The following is an 18860-nucleotide window of genomic DNA, read 5'->3' on the forward strand; positions in this document are numbered from 1 at the left end:
AGGAACATATAAGAAGTATTACAATGGCCACGTATAATTTATCCAAGGAATAGCAGAGAACTTCAGCATATGAAAATCAAAATAATGTATTAATAGAACAAAGGGAAAAACCCAATGATATTTGAATAGAGAATAAATTCAAAACATTTCCATGATACAAACATTTGCCAAACTAGGAAGTGAAGGGAAGTCTTTCATTCTGATCAAGACCATGTAGGAAAACTCACTGGCTACATTAGAGGTCATGCTGAAAGACTGGATGCCTTCTGTCAAAGATCAGAGGATGTCCGTTCTGGCTGCGTCTATTCAACTCTATACTGGAGGTTCCAGCCAGGGATCGATACAAAAGGATGAACTGTATTTCTATAGACTAGCAGCAAACTACCCAAAAACGAAATAAAGAAAAACCATTTTCATACTGTAGCATCAATAATGCACTGAGGAATAAATATAATGAAAGTTGTGCAAACTTTGTAAAATGCAACAATAAAACGTCATTGAACAGACAAATTAAGGCTTGAATGAATGCAAACATACCTCACATTCAACTGACTTACTACGAAGATCGCCAACAGTTCCCAAAGTGATCTGCAGATCTATCACATTTTCTATCAAAGCCTGAGGCTTTCTTTTCTTTTTTAAAGAAACAGACAGGCAGTGTAAGGGACTCAGAAGAGCCCCAACAAATCTTAAAAAAGAACAAACCTGCAGGACTCACATTTTTACTTTCAAAACTTGCTGAAAGTCTACAGTGATCACAACTGTGGTACTGCCATAACGGACACATACGGAATCACAAAGAACCCAGAAATCATCCCTTCAATGTGTGGTCAGCTGATTTTTGGTGAGGGTGATGAGCTGTTTCAGCCAGTGCTGGCAGAATTGTAAGATGATGAGGCTAAGTCGCTGCATACCTCCATTTACTCATTAGCATAGTCTCTTTTTTTAGGGCTAATTTTATTAGTTTTATCTCATTTTGATATTTCTTCAAAATAAATCTGCTAATACTAATTTTTTCCAATTCACATTCACTGCTGCTAAAATAATACACAGGCAGTGCTAAAATTCAGATGTACTACTACTACGTGGCTAATGATGAAATACACTGGTTCCCGGTTACAGAGGTCTACGCTTTTCCCAACTTATCCTGCTAGCTCCTAGGACCAACAACCATGAATTTACGAATCATCTCTTTTCTTTCTGAATAACTATTTTTACTGACTTATTTTGGATAGTATCTATTCTCTGTTAGGATACTACAGGTTTCAAGTTTGATCTTCACTCTCTCTAGGCTCAATGTTTTATTAAATCAATAGTGTCTGTTCCATAGGATTCTTTTCACATCACTGTATTTTTTTCTTTTTCCCCCCAAAATGCTCAGATTTGTTCCTATTACTCTATTATCTCTATCCCAGCTCTCCTTCCCAAAGCATTCTTCTCTTGGACCTTCATCGGACAGGTTCATCTCTAGGTCTCCTACTCACTAGGTATAAATAAAGTTTCAGACCAGAGCACCATGTGCACCTGACACCAGAAGAAAACCAGAGCCAGACAGAGATGGAGAGAAGACATCGGAAAATAAAGGTGGGTAAATGAAGTCTATCTCACCCTTTTTGCTTTTGGTCCTCAGTTCAGCTCTAAGTGGGCATGAAACAACAGACTCAGTACTGAATAGGATGCTTCCTGTGATTACACATTTAATTAGTTATACTTCTCATTATTGTTTTTCCTTGACATTCTGCACCTCTATTTTTAACTCTCATTATAGAAATATCCAAATGCTTACAAAAATAAAATAATGAAACCAACAATTATCAGTTCTAACCACCACCAATGTCCAATCTTGTTTCGTTCTTCTATACATTTCACACCTCAAACACCACTGAAGCACACCGCAGATATCATATTTCGGCTTTTATGTCCCGAAGTTCAGGATCTCTTTAAAACACTGCTAGCCTTTCTAAAGAATGAACAATCTTTAAATATTATAAAATATTTAGTACTCAAGTTTCAGGTTATGCTTTCAATCTTTAAATATCTACCTTCTATACTCGTTAAATACTTATTATTATTTTTTTTTAAATTGGCATTTGTGAGGAGGAAACTGATTCTGATGGTCAAATACACCACTTGCTATTTTGAAGATTGTCATAAGTCACTAATTCTTGATCATATGAAATTTAATTAAGAAGCTGATAATTCTGCCTATACCCTATGTTCTAGAATGGGACTCTTGAATACTACAAAGTTGCCAATCACTCCCAAACTACTTCTACATTTGGTGGATTTCTAAGCAAAAAAACACACAACACACAGTCTTTTAAAAATGTATCATTCCAAAAGTATATGAAAAGGCAAATAAAATTATAATAAATAACATGAAAAATGGGCCTATGCTCAAGTTTCATTAGAAATGATTCTGCAGAATACTTCCCTAACATTATGGACAATGTAGCCTGAGCTATAATCTTAGAAGAACCTTGTCTGCTGTTCCTACGCTTCAAATGCAAACAACTCTCTTGTTTTCTGCCATCAAAGCCTCTTCTTCCCCATACTTCAAAGTATTTGCAATATTTACAAAAAAGGGAAAAATAGATGAATAATAAGAGAATTAACCCATAAAATATTAAAAGTATTAATAATTATTTAGCCATACATAACCACAAGATTTGTACATGAGATTGGAAGTTCTCTGTCATGGGAATCTTAAGAAGTTGGGATGAGGACCCCAGAAGCAGGGAGTGTCCCCACCTTACGTAGAGATTACAGGAACACAAGAAAGTCTCAAACTCAGACAACATGGCTTACCCCGCAAGTTCCACTAGTAGGTCATCACTACAGGGCAGACGCTTGAAACAACATCAATAACACATAAATGGGATTATTGTTTGAGACAAAAACTAGACCTGTTTTATGGCTTTTTATTTAAGGGACGTATAGTAAATGTGTAATGGAGACTATCATATCCAGATGTGAGGATGTAATACAGTATGCATCTCTACTTCCAGATCAAAGATAGACTCCCAATGTAACTGTTCACTATATCTTGATGCTGGAGACGGTCATTGTCCATACCTACCTACAATGCCAGGATACACTTAAATAGCAGAATGAATGCCTGTACTATTGTAATAACAAAGGGAAAATCAGTGTGTGTGGGGGGGGGTTGGGAGAGGGGACTGGGCGGAGGGGGAATCCCAGAATCTATGGAACTATATCATAAAATAATAAAATATACAAATACAAAAAAATATTTCAAAACTTGAAAGTGATAGTAGAAACCTAGCCATAGCCAATGAAGCATCCAGTCCTAACTCCTAAATATTTCTAGAATCCATCAATATCTTTCTATAACCCCTTAATGAGTATGAGCCATTATCTTATCCCAACTCAGACGATCATTTTTTTTAAGATTTATTTATTTTATTAGTCAGATATACAGAGAGGAGGAGAGACAGAGAGGAAGATCTTCCATCCGATGATTCACTCCCCAAGTGAGCCTCAATGGCTGGTGTGCGCCGATCCGATGCCGGGAACCAGGAACCAGGAACCTCTTCCGGGTCTCCCACGCGGGTGCAGGGTCCCAGTGCTCTGGGCCGTCCTCGACTGCTTTCCCAGGCCACAAGCAGGGAGCTGGATGGGAAGTGGAGCTGTCGGGATTAGAACCGGCGCCCATATGGGATCCCGGTGCGTTCAAGGCGAGGAGTTTAGCCGATAGGCCATGCTGCCGGGCCCTCAGACGATCATTTTAACCGCCTATCTATATTTAACTCACAGGGATTCAATTAAAATGTGATTTTTATGGCCTACAAGTCTTTAAAGCACTGCTAGACTCAGTCCTCAGCACCTTTTGCAGCTTCAGGCAAACTGAGCTTTCCCCATTTACCACCACGCATGTACAATCACTCTCTCACCCCTAATTCACTCTCACTCTTCAGAAGCAGGACTCCAGTGTTCCTGGCTGCTACCAATTAGGGCACATTTTCACAGAATTCCACACATTTAACTTCTCATAATCCTATAGACTATTTTGACCTTCAAGGCATACTTTCTAACTCTTTTACAATGGACACACATCCTGTTTTGCTCATTCCTCTATTTCCTACATGATCACAGGCCAGTAGAGCATTAGTTCTTGATAATGTAGGTTGTTGCACACAGATGTTTATGTTGCCAAAGTCAAGAACACTTTTTAAAATTATAAGTTACCCCAAAAAATCTGTGTGGTATTTGGGAGCAACAAAATGCAGAACAGTTAATAGAAATAGTATGAAAGTTATCATTTCCTGTGATTAGAAGAGAAAGACAGCAGTGGTGTTCCTAAATGCTTTTTCTACTAAAATGGCTTAATTTACCATAATAGTTCCTATCCTATAAATATATTTCTAATTTGCATAATCTAGTTCATTATGTTAAGCAAATTAAACGTGTTATTTATTCACCTGTATCTTGTTCCAGAAGTTTTGTTAATTATCTCATGAAAACATTTCTACTCAGCTTTAAAACTCTGAATTATTCTTAATAAGACCAGAGATTATTTTAATACTAAAGATCATTTTGTAACCCCATTTGAAGGCATGCTCAGACTCATTTAATGCAACAGACTGAATTTCCCAGCCAAAATATGATGGCTAAATGAAGTATTCACAAGATGTTAGACATTATTTCTGATCTTAAAGATAAAATAACAATTACTTCACCAGAACTGTATTGCACAATTTACGGAAGCCATGAAATGAAAAGCAAAATCCAATTCAATGTACTTGGACGATTTAAGAATAATTTTGAAGTACTTAAAGAATCTGGATTATTTATGTTTGTAGTAGAGCAGCAAAATTTCTTTTAAAAATATACATTTCCAAAAAGTGAAGAAAAAAGCAATGACACAGAAAAAAGAACTCTAGACCAAATTCCCTTAAATTTTAACTGTTTTTACACTTGAGCTTAGCCAAAGGCCGAGAAGCGATCATACACAACTATTTTTACCTACAATACTGATAACAGCTGAGTCCACCTACGTTAATAAAAGTAACTTCTGCAAAATGTCCGTATATTATCAAAATCTTAGGTCTCAAACAAATATCCTGAAATTCTTATGTAGCTATATGGGATTTTAAAAAAATGGGGCTTTCCATGTGCATAGCTAATTTAATTAGTTGCCCAGGATTCATTAGGTGCCAGGCATGGGGTTAAGTGTTGGAAACGCAGACACAAACCATCTGTCCTCCAGACACTCTAGAGATCAGACCAAATGAAGCATGATGTGTAGAATACCCTGTAGCTATCGCAGAGTAAGGTAACAGAGCACACTAGTTAAGAATCTGAAGTCTACCACTTATCTCGTCCTGGAAAGCTATAAATGATTTCATCTCTTAAGAAGCTATTTTTTCCTGTCAACTGGGGAATGACAAGGATAGTGTCCACCACACGGGGTTAATGTTGCTAAATAATACACAAGCTTCCTATGCATTATTAACGATGGAAGCACAACAGGAAAGGATTTAAAAGTTAGCTCTTGATCTTATGGGGGTGGTGAGCTGATGATAAGACAGGAAATCAGGGGAGACACCTGCCTAATGTATCCCAGTGGATATGACCAAGTTCATCCTACTGGAAATATGGAACTTACTGCCAGTACTTAAAGCCTTAAAACAAAGCAAAGCATTTCTAGAGGAAACCCAAACATGGGAGTCAGACACAAGGGGAGGGGGCAGTTAGTCCGAGGAACCAAAGCCCCCGTATTCTAGAGCCCGCTTTCTGAACTAGGACTACAGGCTTCTTCCCAAAGTCAGGGAAGTAGAAACAGAGGCTGAGGTCACCCCGGCTGTGGATGAGAGAGGCTGATGCAGAGGACACTGAGCAGGGGAGACGGTTCAGGAGGGCACGGGCCAGAGTGGTGCTTGTCCAATGGATGCCACTGCTCACTGGGGAGCAGACAGTCCTCTCTCTGAGTGCTGGGCTGCTCTTCCAACAAGTGAAAGACCGCAGTGTCCCAGGGTTGCTTTGACAACCCCAAACTCTCCTCACAACACCAAAACATCTACTTGCAAAGCCAACAGACCACAGCAGGTTCTGCTCCCACCATCCCATTCCCGAGGGGGCGAGCAGGGAGAGGGGAAGAGGCAACTGCAGAGGAAAAATGTCAGCCCTTGCCGCTCATTTATAAATACAAACCAGCAACTGCAGATCCATCAGTTTAAGAAAACACCAGTCACAGTGGATAAGGCCTAATGGGCTAACACTGCAGTACCGAGAACAGAATGTTCTGAGAACAGAAGACAACCTTAAAGTTTCATTTTGTTGGGTGTTTTCAGAGATGGGAAGAGGCTACTGCATTCATAAAACAAGCCATTAAGAGCGATAAAACAGTAATCCAAGCATAAGAGTTTTTGGCAACTGACATTTTCATCAAATTAAAATCTAACAGTAGACTGCATGACAGAACAAAATTGAAATTAATCCAGAATATCAAGTCAAACTGCCAAATGCAGAACAAAGATGTTGAAAAATATCAGAGTAAAATTAAAACACATAAGCAACAGATACTATTGCAGAAGGAATAATCATCAAACCTCCATATTTATTATTAGTGATAATAACTACTGGAAGACAATGGAGTGGGCTTCAAATTTTGATGAAAAATAAGGAATTTTCACATATCATTTTTCAAAAACCATTATATATATTCACAGGATATATTAAGATATTCATAAATCACAAATAAAACATTATTCTCCCACAAAGCAAATCCTTTCCCAGTCCTCCAAAATTCACGTATGTATTTAAATATATCTACTGTGATTTAGAAATGTTCACATTAAAAGGCTTGCTCCCCTAGGATGAGAAACAGAATGTTCAGGCTGTAAGCGCCTAGCGGGAGGTCCCTGGGTCAGCAGGCTCATGGCCTTGAAGGTAGTTCCCAGGAGGGCTGTCAAACAGTCTGAAGTTGAGCCCAATGACCCAGACTCCTATGTCAACATTTGGACCTTTGTCCATGCGCTACTGCCTGACACCTGTTACCCTCATCATGCTGAAACAATGGGCTACTTGAACTTAGACTTCATATCTCCAAAACACTGAGCTTAAATAAATCTCTTATCAAGTTAGTTGCTTCAAGAATTTTGTTATAATAACGGAAATCTGGCTGATACAACATACTTTTTAAATGTACATGAATGTAATTATTTTATTTAATAAATATCTTAGTGATCTTTCTACACTGGAGCTCATTCCCACCCCCCGCCAAGACACCTAGTACTTTACTATATGGATATATCAACATTCATTTAGCCTGTTCTCTACAGGGAGACATACAGGTTGCTTCCATCTTTTGCATCTATAATCAATGTTACAATCTACAACCAAACCAAACCAAACCAAACCACTCTTGGGCCCGGTGCGGTGGCCTAGTGGCTAAAGTCCTCACCTTGAACGCGCCGGGATCCCATATGGGCGCCGATTGTAATCCCAGCAGCCCTGCTTCCCATCCAGCTCCCTGCTTGTGGCCTGAGGAAGCAGTCGAGGACGGCCCAGAGCACTGGGACCCTGCACCCGCATGGGGGATCCGGAAGAGCTCCTGGCTCCTGGCTTCAGATTGGCGCAGCACCAGCCATTGTGGTCACTTGGGGAGTGAATCATCAGACGGAAGATCTTCCTCTCTGTCTCTCCTCCTCTACGTATATCTGACTTTGCAATAAAAATAAATCTTAAAAAACAAAAAAGACAAAAAAAAAAAAAAAAAAAACCCACTCCTGTGTATGTTTGTGTGTGTCCACATCTCCCACCTGGCTGGGACCCAAAGACTTAGGCCATCTTCTACTGTTTTCCTTGGCACTTTAGCCAGGTGCTGGATGATAAGTGGAACAGATGAGATTCAAACCACTCAGCATGCTGGCTTAACCCGCAGGTAGCAGCTTAACCCATGGCACCACAACACCAGTTCCTCATTTTTTGATGATGAATAACAAGGAATTGCCCCCACAAAGACCCTCTAGTACGGACTCTGAAGACACCAAGCAGCACAAGGAGTGATTGAAGGGTAAGAACAAAATTCTCATCTCATTTCCTCCCCAACAGAGTCTCCTTTTTAAAAAGATCAAACCTCATAAACACTTCCTTGCCTAAAAAATTTGACACTGGGGCTGCAGTTGTGGCACAGTGAGTTAACTTGTTACCTTCAAGAGGTCAGCATTTTATGTGAGTGCTGTCTCGAGCCTCAGCTATTCCACTTCGGCTTCAGCTCCCACTAATGTGCCTGAGAAAACTATGGAAGATGACCCAAGTATTTGGATCTCGGCCACCTATGGGGAAGATCCAGAAACTCTCCCTGACTTCAAGCTTAAGCCTGGCCCAGTACAGCCACTGAGCCTAATTGGTGAGTTTATCAGTGGATAGAAGATCTCCCTCTAATTCTGTCTTTCAAATAGTTAAGCTATATATATAAAACAAGTATATCTATGACTACACCACATACATACTTCTATTTACATATATGTTTGTGTGCCGTCTGAAATACATTAAGCATAATTTATCATTGTGCACTTTTTTGAATCACTATGTACATCTTCACAGGTTTTCTCAGAACATATATCTCATTCTGTCGAATGGCTTATTAATATCTGTTGTTACTAGGATTGTTATTATGTAGCTGTTTGAGCATTTCTGCCAGACAGATTTAACAAGTGAGATCTCTATGCAACAGGATATATCTTGTACATTTTTATAGATACAATTTAACTGGCATTTAAAGAAACAGCACCTTACAATGTAATTCTACAATTACTTTTTAGAAGTTCTTTACAGTGTTAAGTGATACAATTTCTGACAGGTGTAACCATCAGAACACTCAAGATAGTGCATACGTGAGCATGGAGCCTGCTAGGTTAGCTGCCAGTCACGATGCCCACAGCCCTTTTCAGAGTACCTGGCTTCAATTCCCACCTCTGGCACCTGAGTCCCAGTTCCTGGGTATGCACTCTGGCAGGCAGTAGTCATGCCAAAAATAACTGGGTTCACTGCCACCCACACGAAATAGCTGGACTGAAGTCTTGGCTTCTGGCTTCAGCCCTGGCAGCTCTACCTGGTGAGTAAACCAGCAGATAAGAAAAGCATGGGTGTCTGTCTCTTCCCCCTTTTAAAAAATATTTTTTGTATGCAGTAGAAATCAAGACCAAAATAAACAATTGGGACCTCATCAAACTAAGAAGCTTCTGTACAGCTAGAAAAACAATCAACAAAGTAAAAAGGCAACCCACAGAATGGGAGAAGATCTTTGCACACGACATAGGTGATAGAGGGCTGATCTCCAGAATATACAAAGAGCTACAAAACAACCAAAATGTCAAAACAAACAAGCCACTCAAGAAATGGGCACGGGAAATGGGCAAATACTTCACAAAGGAACAAACCCAAATGGCAAATAAACATATGAAAAAATGCTCAAGTTCCCTGGCAATAAGGGAAATCCAAATTAAAACATCAATGAGGTACCACCTAATGCCAGTAAGACTGGCTCACATGAATAAAAGCACCAACAACACTTGTTGGCGAGGTTGCGGGGAAAAGGGATCCCTACTCCACTGCTGGTGGGGCTGCAGGCTGGTACAGCCTCTATGGAAATCAGGATGGAGAATATTCAAACAACTCAAATTCAACATACCGTATGATCCAGCAATAGCACTCCTAGGAATATATCCAGAACACTTGTTTTATGAGAAACCAACATGCACTCCTATGTTCATAGCAGCACAATCAGTAATTGCAAAAACATGGAAGCAACCAAAATGCCCATCAACAGAGGATTGGATAAGAAAGTTATGGTTCATCTACTCCATGGAATACTACTCAGCTATTAAAAAAAACAAAATGCAGTTCTTTGTGGCCAAATGGGCCAAACTGGAAACCATAATGCTAAGGGAAATGAGCCAATCCCAAAAGGTTAAATACCACATGTTTGCCTTAATTTAAGATGATATGATCTTATGTATAACATGTTATGTTTTGAATGTTATATGTTGTGTATAAACTAAAATTGAAATGTCAATGAGGTGGTCACAGAAGGTGGCTGGGAACTCGCATTTACTTTTAACATACTGGTTACTCATTACTATGTCAATTAATTCCATAATGATGTAAATTTTTGCTGATGGTATGTTGGAGCTTTCAATTGACTGGGATGATACTCTGCTGGCTCTGTCTTCAGGCCAGAGAGGATATACCTAAGAAGCCGTTGAACTTGACTGGACAATAAGATGCTGGACTCTATGTTTGGTATACGCTTGCAATGGGGGAATCTCAACTGAACTTGAGCTGTGGTTATGCAACAAGGTGGAGGAATCCACCATGGTGGTGGGGGGAGAACCCAAGTATCTATGTAACTGTGTCACATAATACAATGTAATTAATGAAGTTAAATAATAAATAATTAAAAAAATATATTTTTTGTTTATGTGAACATACCATCTCCTTAGTTTACTGGTGTCCCTAATCCCTTACATCTTGCCTTTTGAAAACCACCGATCTGTTGTTATACTCTAACTGGCAGTTTTGAGAATTTACACTCAAGAAGAAATGTGTGATTTCTAAGAATGTAAAGCACGTTTAGGTCCACCCTATTATTCATACCTATCTTCATATTCTAGTTACTCTTGAGAGCGGTATATAAAGTCCATTACAACATGTTTGTTTCCTTGCATCTGCTGTAACTTAGTTTCATTAAGGTGCTACATTATTATACTCATGTTATATGCATGAAAAACACATTGTGCTCTTATTTAATGCTCAGTGACTTGAATTTTACTTTGTGTAATCAGTCAGGATTCTGTTTTCTGTTTGCTGGACGCACTTTCTGGTTATTCACTTGTTTCTGAGTCATTTTGTTCCAGCTGTGTATGTATTATACAACATATCTTGTCCTTTTCCAATGTCCACAATCCCGTGCTTGTCAAGGTGACTACTTACCAGCTGGTTTACCAAGGCTTTTCATTGTTATTTTAGTCATTAGGAAATTTCTGATGGAATTAGTATTTTTTTTTAATTGAAAGGCAGAGGCACGGACAGAGGAAGATGTTTCACCTGCTAGTTCTTTCCTGAAATGCCTACAAACACCAGGGCTGAGCCAGGCTGCAGTCAGGGAACGGAAGCCAGTAACTCCATTCAGGTACCCCATGTGAGTGGCAGGGATTCAAGTACTGGAGCCACTGCTGCCTTCTAGAATGTACATCAGCAGAAACTTGTATTAAGTGGAGGAGCTAGACCTCAAACAATGCTTTTTTTTTAAATAGAAAATTCAGGCAACTGAAATGGATCCCAACTACTTCACCAAACAACTGACCCAGTCAGAACCTTTTAAAGAGTATACTCTATCATTATCTATTGTTTTATATAGAAAGTTCTGTCACCCCCTCATTACCTTTTCAAGATTTGTGATTTTCATTACGTAAAACAGTTGTATGTCAGTCTTTCACGTTTGTCCCCTCCTTTGTGAACTTAATCTGTTGGCTTCTCTGGGCTAAGGAAGAGGATTTCTGAATCACTTAAGTACATATTCCTGTATTAGCTGAGAGTCAAAGACCGACACAGAGAACTCCTCATCTACTGCTTCGCTCCAGGGCATCAACCTTCCCAATTTTAAGTTGCAATCATCTCAATATTACACCTACATTCGCTGAAAACCCCATCAGACATTATGGCTTTTGCTTCCAGTCCTTAGATGTACCTTACAGAAGAACAGAACAACAGCCTACTCTGCTTGCCCTCATCTGCTGTTCTCCCTTCACTGCTGCTGCTCCACGCCTTCCTTGTGGCATCGTTTCCTTCCCAAGCCATTTTTTTTTTCAAATTTTATTTTTAGAACACATATGCTGCCAACATATTCTCCAAGTGATTATCTGAGAATGTCTTTGATTTGCTTTCATTCTTGGCGAGTATTTCCACTGGATCAAGAATTCTAGGTTGATGGCTTCTCCTCCTGCCCAATTCTTAAAACGCTGCTTGACCTCCTTCCAAGCCTCTTGGTCTCTGACAAGAAGTACACATCCATTCAGACAGTTCCCCTTATTCGTGGTAAATACGTTTTTCTAGTTTTGCTTTCAGTATTATTTTGTCTCCTATTTCCAGCAGCAATTATGATACCTCCAGACATTGATTTCATTGGATTTGTCTTGCTTGAAGTTCACTGAACTTTGGTGATCACAGGGTTTAGTTTTGCTCCAAATTTGAAAAGATTTCAAGCCATTATCTCCTGGAATATTCCTTTCTGCATTGTATTCTCTTCTGCTGCTGGTCTTCCTTCTAACATCCCCACCGCTCCCGAGTCAGCTTTCTTCCACTTTTTCCCCATTCTAATAGTCAATCTGGAAGTATCTGCATTGGTTTGCTTTTCCCATTCCAATATTGTATCTGACCAGTGAAATCTGCTACTGTATTGCTGGTGTTCACATCCTCCACTTGGTTCTTCTTTCACTACATCTTTTCTTAGGTATTACAGATTTCCACCTATTTCTATAAACTCCTATTTCTTGTAGCACACCTGTAATGGCTGTCTCAAGTCTTTGTTGAATAGTTCCCACATCTGTGTCATTCCGGACTTGGCGTCCGTTCACTGGTTTTTGCCTGTGTGGGCTTCCACTGATGCTCTGTGGTGAATACTGGCGTTTTCATTTGAGCAGTGACTCAGCTGAACCTGGACCTTGAGTTTTGACCAGCCTTCTGAGGTGCTCATGGCATTTTACTTCCATGCGTCTATGGGTAACCTGTAACCTAATTTGTGAACCTAAGTATTCATTTCTGCTGGGTAAACCACCTAAGAGAGGGGGTTGCTAAGAGTATGCTGAATTTCATGACACTTATCAAAACTTCCACAGTGCTATCCGGAGCCCAATCAACATCTATAGTACCTGCTGGCCAGAGTAGGACTTGGGAGACAGCTGACCAGTATGTGTAATTCAGGACTCAGTATCATAGGATGCTGTTCACGGTCAAATCTGCACATGCTCAGCTCACAGGTGAGTCCATCAGTTCTTGGGGTCTCTTCCCAGGCTTCTTTCTCTTCGTAATCTGTTGGGAACTTCTGGTTCTCTGGGATGCTTTTTTCACCAATCCTCCTTTCAAAAATGCAGACCTTTGTTTATGTCACATACTTCCTACAACTACACTCAAGCCAACGTTCAAGCACAAGACTGAAAGGAAGAGAAAGCAAATTCACCCTGGACTTTGAGGGCTACAGTTTCTCTGTGTAAAAAGAGAACCATTTGCTCCCTTTGGAGTTGTAGCTCCTCTCGGGTGCACAGCTGCATCCACACTGATGCCCAAAGCTCTCCTAGGGATCAGGGTGAGAGAAAAATGAGGCAGGCGGCGGGGACGAGAATGTTGCTGGGCGTCTGGACTTGTTTTTCCTGCTCTTCATGGCAGACCTACAGTCCTGTCCATTCTGATGCCCATCTGTAGGTACCGAGTTCAAGTCAGGGGACACAAAAGCCGAATGGCAAAACATCAAGTTAACTCACCAGTGACTCAGTGGTACTCAGATCCCCGGTTATCTTCTCTAACATGTCTGTTACTATTTACTTTTTTACAGTCTGTGAATACTTCTCCATACTCTGTCTAGTATTAGTAAATACTAAGTCTGCAGTGAGAAACACGGAATATGCCTATTCCATATTACTGCTGCTCTCTGTAAATTACAGCTTTCATCAAAGCTGGGTGAAAAGTTGGTGTGGATTGGTATCATGATTTCTTCAAGTAAGTTTTCACTGTCTCTTTTTTCTTTGACTCACTATCCATACCGATGGTGCTCAACTTAGATGGATCATCCCAACCCAACTATTGTTAAGCCAGGAATATTTTAGGTAACAAAACGGATTTACTTCACCTGACTGGCACAGTGCACTGTGGAATGTTGGCAGCTTCACCCCTGTAATTACCCAGCTGACAGAGCCACCACACACAACCACTGAAGGGGCACAAGGACCTAGCACCAATCCTGGATTAAGATCAAAGTTCAACATATGAAGTATGGCTTCTGATGAATGTATGTCACGTTTTACAACATGTGAAGTTGAAAACTGATGCTGAGTTACAGTAGGTTTGGAACCGTATGCTGTTAGAATGGAGGACTACCGTGCTTGCTCACTGTCCTCACAAATCTTTGTCTCTCGCTTATACGGGACATTTTCTCTGACACCCCAAATGTACTGTGGAGCCTATCTGGGACCACATTTCATTTAATCTTGTATTCTTCATATATGAAATTTCTACTTGGTCTTAATTTGTTCATCTATTGGGATTATTTGCTAAATCTGGCTCCAATTTCCTTTAATTATCTCAGTGTATTTTAAAAAGCCAACATTTTGGTTAAAGGTAACACTGAACCCAGGAAATCAGTTTCTAGTCAGAGGGTTTGTTTGTTTTTGCATTATAGTTGTGCTTTTCAACTTTTTCATTGTCCCCCTTTTCTGTAAATTCCCTCTCTAGCAGGTTTAATTGAATACTGAGTCTTTGTTATAGCAACCTTGAATTCATCTTTTCCAGAGTTGCAGGAATTTTGCTATAACTGGTCTGGACCCATACTGCATATTCTGTTTCCCTCCATGGTCGCATCAGGGCATCTTTGTTCAAGTCTTTCAATTCCTATGTTTATACTTTCAGCTTGGTTCCATTGGGGGCGGTGCCAATGTCCACTAGCTTAGTGATCCGCCAGTGACTGGGGCCATGGCTGCGCTGGAGTTTCCATCCTCAGGTGCTTTACTCAAGTATGGGCTGGGATGTGCGTTCAACCTCTCAGCCAGTTTTCACGCACGACTTTTCTCTCACTTTCTGCCAGGTGCTCTGGGATCTCCCTGTACGGAGACAGGGCTTAGCCCTTCTGTGGCTCTCAAGTCAAGGGGTTCCCTATTAAATTCCTGATCCACTGCTCATAACAAACCAAACCTACACATTTCCACAAGCAAAGCTGTAGGGTTTCTCCATCTCTAATCAGGTTGGTCAAGTCCCAGGTTTTTTGTGTCTCCTGTTCCTCTGTACTACCTTGAATAAAGTTGTTCCTCAACATTAGCAAAACTGCTAGTTATCTTTGTTGGTCTCAAGTTTAGTTCTGGCTGCCCCAACAGAAGGATCACAGACTAGTGGTTTACATGCCAAAAACTTGCTCCTTCTAGTTCTGGGGGTGGGCAAGTCCAGGATTACAATGTGGATGGATTTGGTTCCTGCAGGAGGTTATCTCTACTTGAGGCTTCATCACAATACAGAGAGGTACAGGGGTGCGTGAGAGTAAGGACCCAAGCCAGCTCTGATCCTTCCATCTTTGTATAAGGACATTAATGTCATGAAGTTAGCTCCACCCTCATAACCTAACCCTAACCTCATCCGTTCCCAAGGGTACCCCTCCAAATACCATCCTATGGGATTACGGTTTCAACTGATGCAGCCAGTGAGGCTCCACTTCCCGCAGCCTGGCCAGCAGCGCAGCCTGCCGGGGCTCACGGAAGCAAAGCCAGGCGAGGTCAGAGGCTCACCCTGCTCTTCCCTCAAAGCTCCAATAGCAGTGACAATAAACACTGATCCGTGTTTTCAACTCCCTGGGGTCAATTAGCAGTAGCCTGAGAAGGCTGCTTCTCACAGCTCTGTCCAGGTTTTTATTTGCTATTCATGGAGTGGTAGCACTGATGTTTTCATACCGGTATCACCAGAATTCATGTAATCTTTTTTAATAAAAGATTTTCAGGGTCTTAATCTTACAAAGCCTTCTTAGTTGTCAATCCACTATCAAGCAAAAAAGGTCATGACAGTGGTGATAAGGCTACTAAGAAGACCCACTAAAATGTTCACTGTGGCACGACTTGAATGCATGGGGAACACAGAAAACCACCTCATAGGCCTCAGCCGGGAAATAGCTAAATAAACTCTACACTGCCTATGAGTAAGCTAACAAAGGCTTTCTGTGTGCTGCCATGAAAACCTCTCTAAAACACATCTTGTCTGTGGAAAAAAAAATAGCAAATTTTGAATAGTATCATGGGCATTGTAAGATTCTGTATACTTACCTTTATAGAAGTGAGACGTAAATATATATATATATATATATATTTTTTTTTTTTTCCTGCGGGCAAAAATACGGAAATACGTAGGAACAGGTGTGGAGAGATCCACGACAAAGCGCATCCAGTGGTACAAGGCCTGCAGCAGAAGCATGGCGTTTGCAAAGTGCTTTGTCTCTCTGGTCAAGTCTTAAAAGGTTGATAAAATTACTGTAATTCTATAAGCCTGTGCAGCAAAAACAGTAATTTAACAAATGGATTGCCAAAGCTGTGGACTGTGTATTTAAGAGGTTCAGTAACATGAGCATGCTTAGAGGTTTTTATGCAGGTTCAAAAGGATTAAAAATAATAAAACTAAGCACTAGGTAGAAAATCTTACTAGGCAAAAAAAAACCCAAAAAACCACTTGGCATCATTTTTCAAGTCATGGATTTGTCTCTTCAGAGATAATTTCTTTATACAGATTATCTCAGCCCCTGAATAGCCCATGCCTTATTTGTATTTTTTAATCATAGGTTTCTTTCCTAGCAAGTCACTTGAGACTATGTTATATTAAGCATCTTTTACTAACTTCAGCAAATGAACTGTAAGTTATAAAAACTGCTTTAATGCCTACAGTCTAGGACCACATGAATGGAAACCATTAATATTTACTCAGCTTTCTACATTTTAATTCTGAAAATAAGACATTTTTGCCAAAAATATTTCTCTCCGCAATCACAACCTCTACAGACTTCAAAGAGAAAAGAGATACGAGACACTGTGAAAATTGAAATAATTTATCTTCCATTTTAAGACATCCATAACAATGCAAGTTATCATTCCTACGTAGAATTCTAGGACATCTGTTCTGAGATTACCAAGAATTAAGTTCTATATTGATTCCTATAAATATTTATCACATCAGAGAACTTTCCTTGCTCTCTTGCACTATATTGTTCTCTCAGTTGCAAAATAGGAATTTCACAGCATTAAATGGCTCCTTTTATAAGTTTAAACTTCTCTGCTAATATAAACACACACCCACACCTAATTCAACTAAGCCTTTTAAACATTATCACTGGTATCTCTTCACAACCCCTATTCTTCAATTTGCTCACCACACAATCATGCTTGCATACCACTGTAGATACTCAGATTACCTCATTGTAATTTCACCTCTAGATCAGTTGTCCACTCTACATTACTTCCATATTCATGTCATTCCCCTCTAAAACTTAGTCCTAAGCACCACTCTTTCCTTACCTGAGTTGAAATAACAACCTCATACACAGCTCATTACCCTGTCCTATGTTTCTTTTCCATTTCAGGTTCCAAAAGCAAGCAAGGAAGCAAGCAAGCAAACAAACAAAAAGTCCATAAATTGGATGGGATAGGTATTATCTCCATCTGCCTGGTGAGAAAAATGAGGCTCAGGGGAATTTAAGACAGAGGTGAGTCAACAGGAGAAACAAATCAGCAATTCGGTTTCAGTGACATTCTGCAAGCAAAGTTCCCTGTACAGGACCCTTCTCCCAAAGGAATCCGTCCTTTTCTCAAAACAGAATGAAGGAAAACACCCAACAAGGTTGGACAAATCACATATATGGGCATTTTTTTTTGCAAGGGATTGGCCAAGGGTGTAGAGATGTAAGATGAACTCAGTTCTGTCCCTGAGAGTTTGCTTTATAACAAATGGCAGATACTCAGAAAAATTATGAAACAATCTATTTTGGTTAGTAGAGACAGCACTGGGCATGAGAAAATGTTTCCTAGATTTGCCACTAAGTAGCATGACTTCAACAGAACTGTAACCCTGAAAATGTGGCAAGATTTGTTTCCAGGGTCAGTATCAACCATTTCTCATCCTCCCCACCCACCCCTCTCATCATGTCAGTCACGGGAGCAGCTGCCAACATCCATAAGAGGTTAGAATCTGGACTGCCAGCGCACCTTTCTCAGAAGCAGCGGATGCCAAGGAAATGCCTGCCAGGCCGACGCATGGCCGCAGCGCGAGCAAGGCTAACAGTCAGACAGGGACTCTCGAAACTCCGCAGGCAGGGGCATCCAGAGGTGCCACTGGGGAAGACACTGTGCCCTGCGCTGCTTTGCCATTTCTGGCTCCTTTCGGCTGTGAAAGGTAAATAGACAGCTGCGCCTAGATGCTGTTTCTTGTCCATGGAAGCAAATACCTTTACCGACATCTGAAAAGGATGTGTTAAAAATATAAATTTGTCAAAATAAAAAAATTCTCCCTTTTTTCAAATTAGGTATCTTTTTCCCCTCTCAACTTCCCTGTTTATTTTTCTTATGTAAAAACCAAAACAAGGGGAAGTAGTTTCATGCAATCCGCTTCTTTCTTCAGCTATCTTCCTCTACAAGAGCTCTAAATTCAGGTGTACAACAAATACTGGATAAATGTGATCGTGTGAAACAATGTTTCAATGTTCTACATTTTTGTTATCTTTCAGCTCTAACTGAAGCCAAATTCTGTGTGACCGACAACTGACACATCCCAAGGTAAAACACAAAATCTTGTGGAATTAGTCTGAGTTTCTAATGGTACCAGGACCGCAAAGGAGGCAATTCATTTCTTAACCCTAGAGTGATCTAAAAAAGCCCAAACTGAAGCAAAGCCTGCTCTTGGAGTAATTAATCATGTTTTTTGGAAAGCCGAACAGTATCCTTCACTGCATGATTTCACATGAACATAATTAAAAACAATTAAGAATCATCTTGTAGGAGTGGGTGCCACAGCACAGTGCGTTAAGCCACCACAAGGGATGTCTGCATTTCCTATCACATCATGTGCTGGCTATACTTCTTTATAACCAACTTCCTTCTAGT

The 18860-nt window shown here is 40.2% G+C and overlaps 1 protein-coding gene across 8 annotated transcripts in view; it reads right to left on the reverse strand.

Annotated features, from left to right (window-relative positions):
- The window catches only part of PALS2 (protein associated with LIN7 2, MAGUK p55 family member), a 95260-nt gene that overhangs the window by 48534 nt on the left and 27866 nt on the right, over positions 1-18860 (reverse strand). The gene's annotated exons all lie outside the window — the stretch shown is intronic.

The sequence above is a fragment of the Ochotona princeps genome, chromosome 20 (assembly GCF_030435755.1).
Source record: "Ochotona princeps isolate mOchPri1 chromosome 20, mOchPri1.hap1, whole genome shotgun sequence".
Classification (NCBI taxonomy): Eukaryota; Metazoa; Chordata; class Mammalia; order Lagomorpha; family Ochotonidae; genus Ochotona; species Ochotona princeps.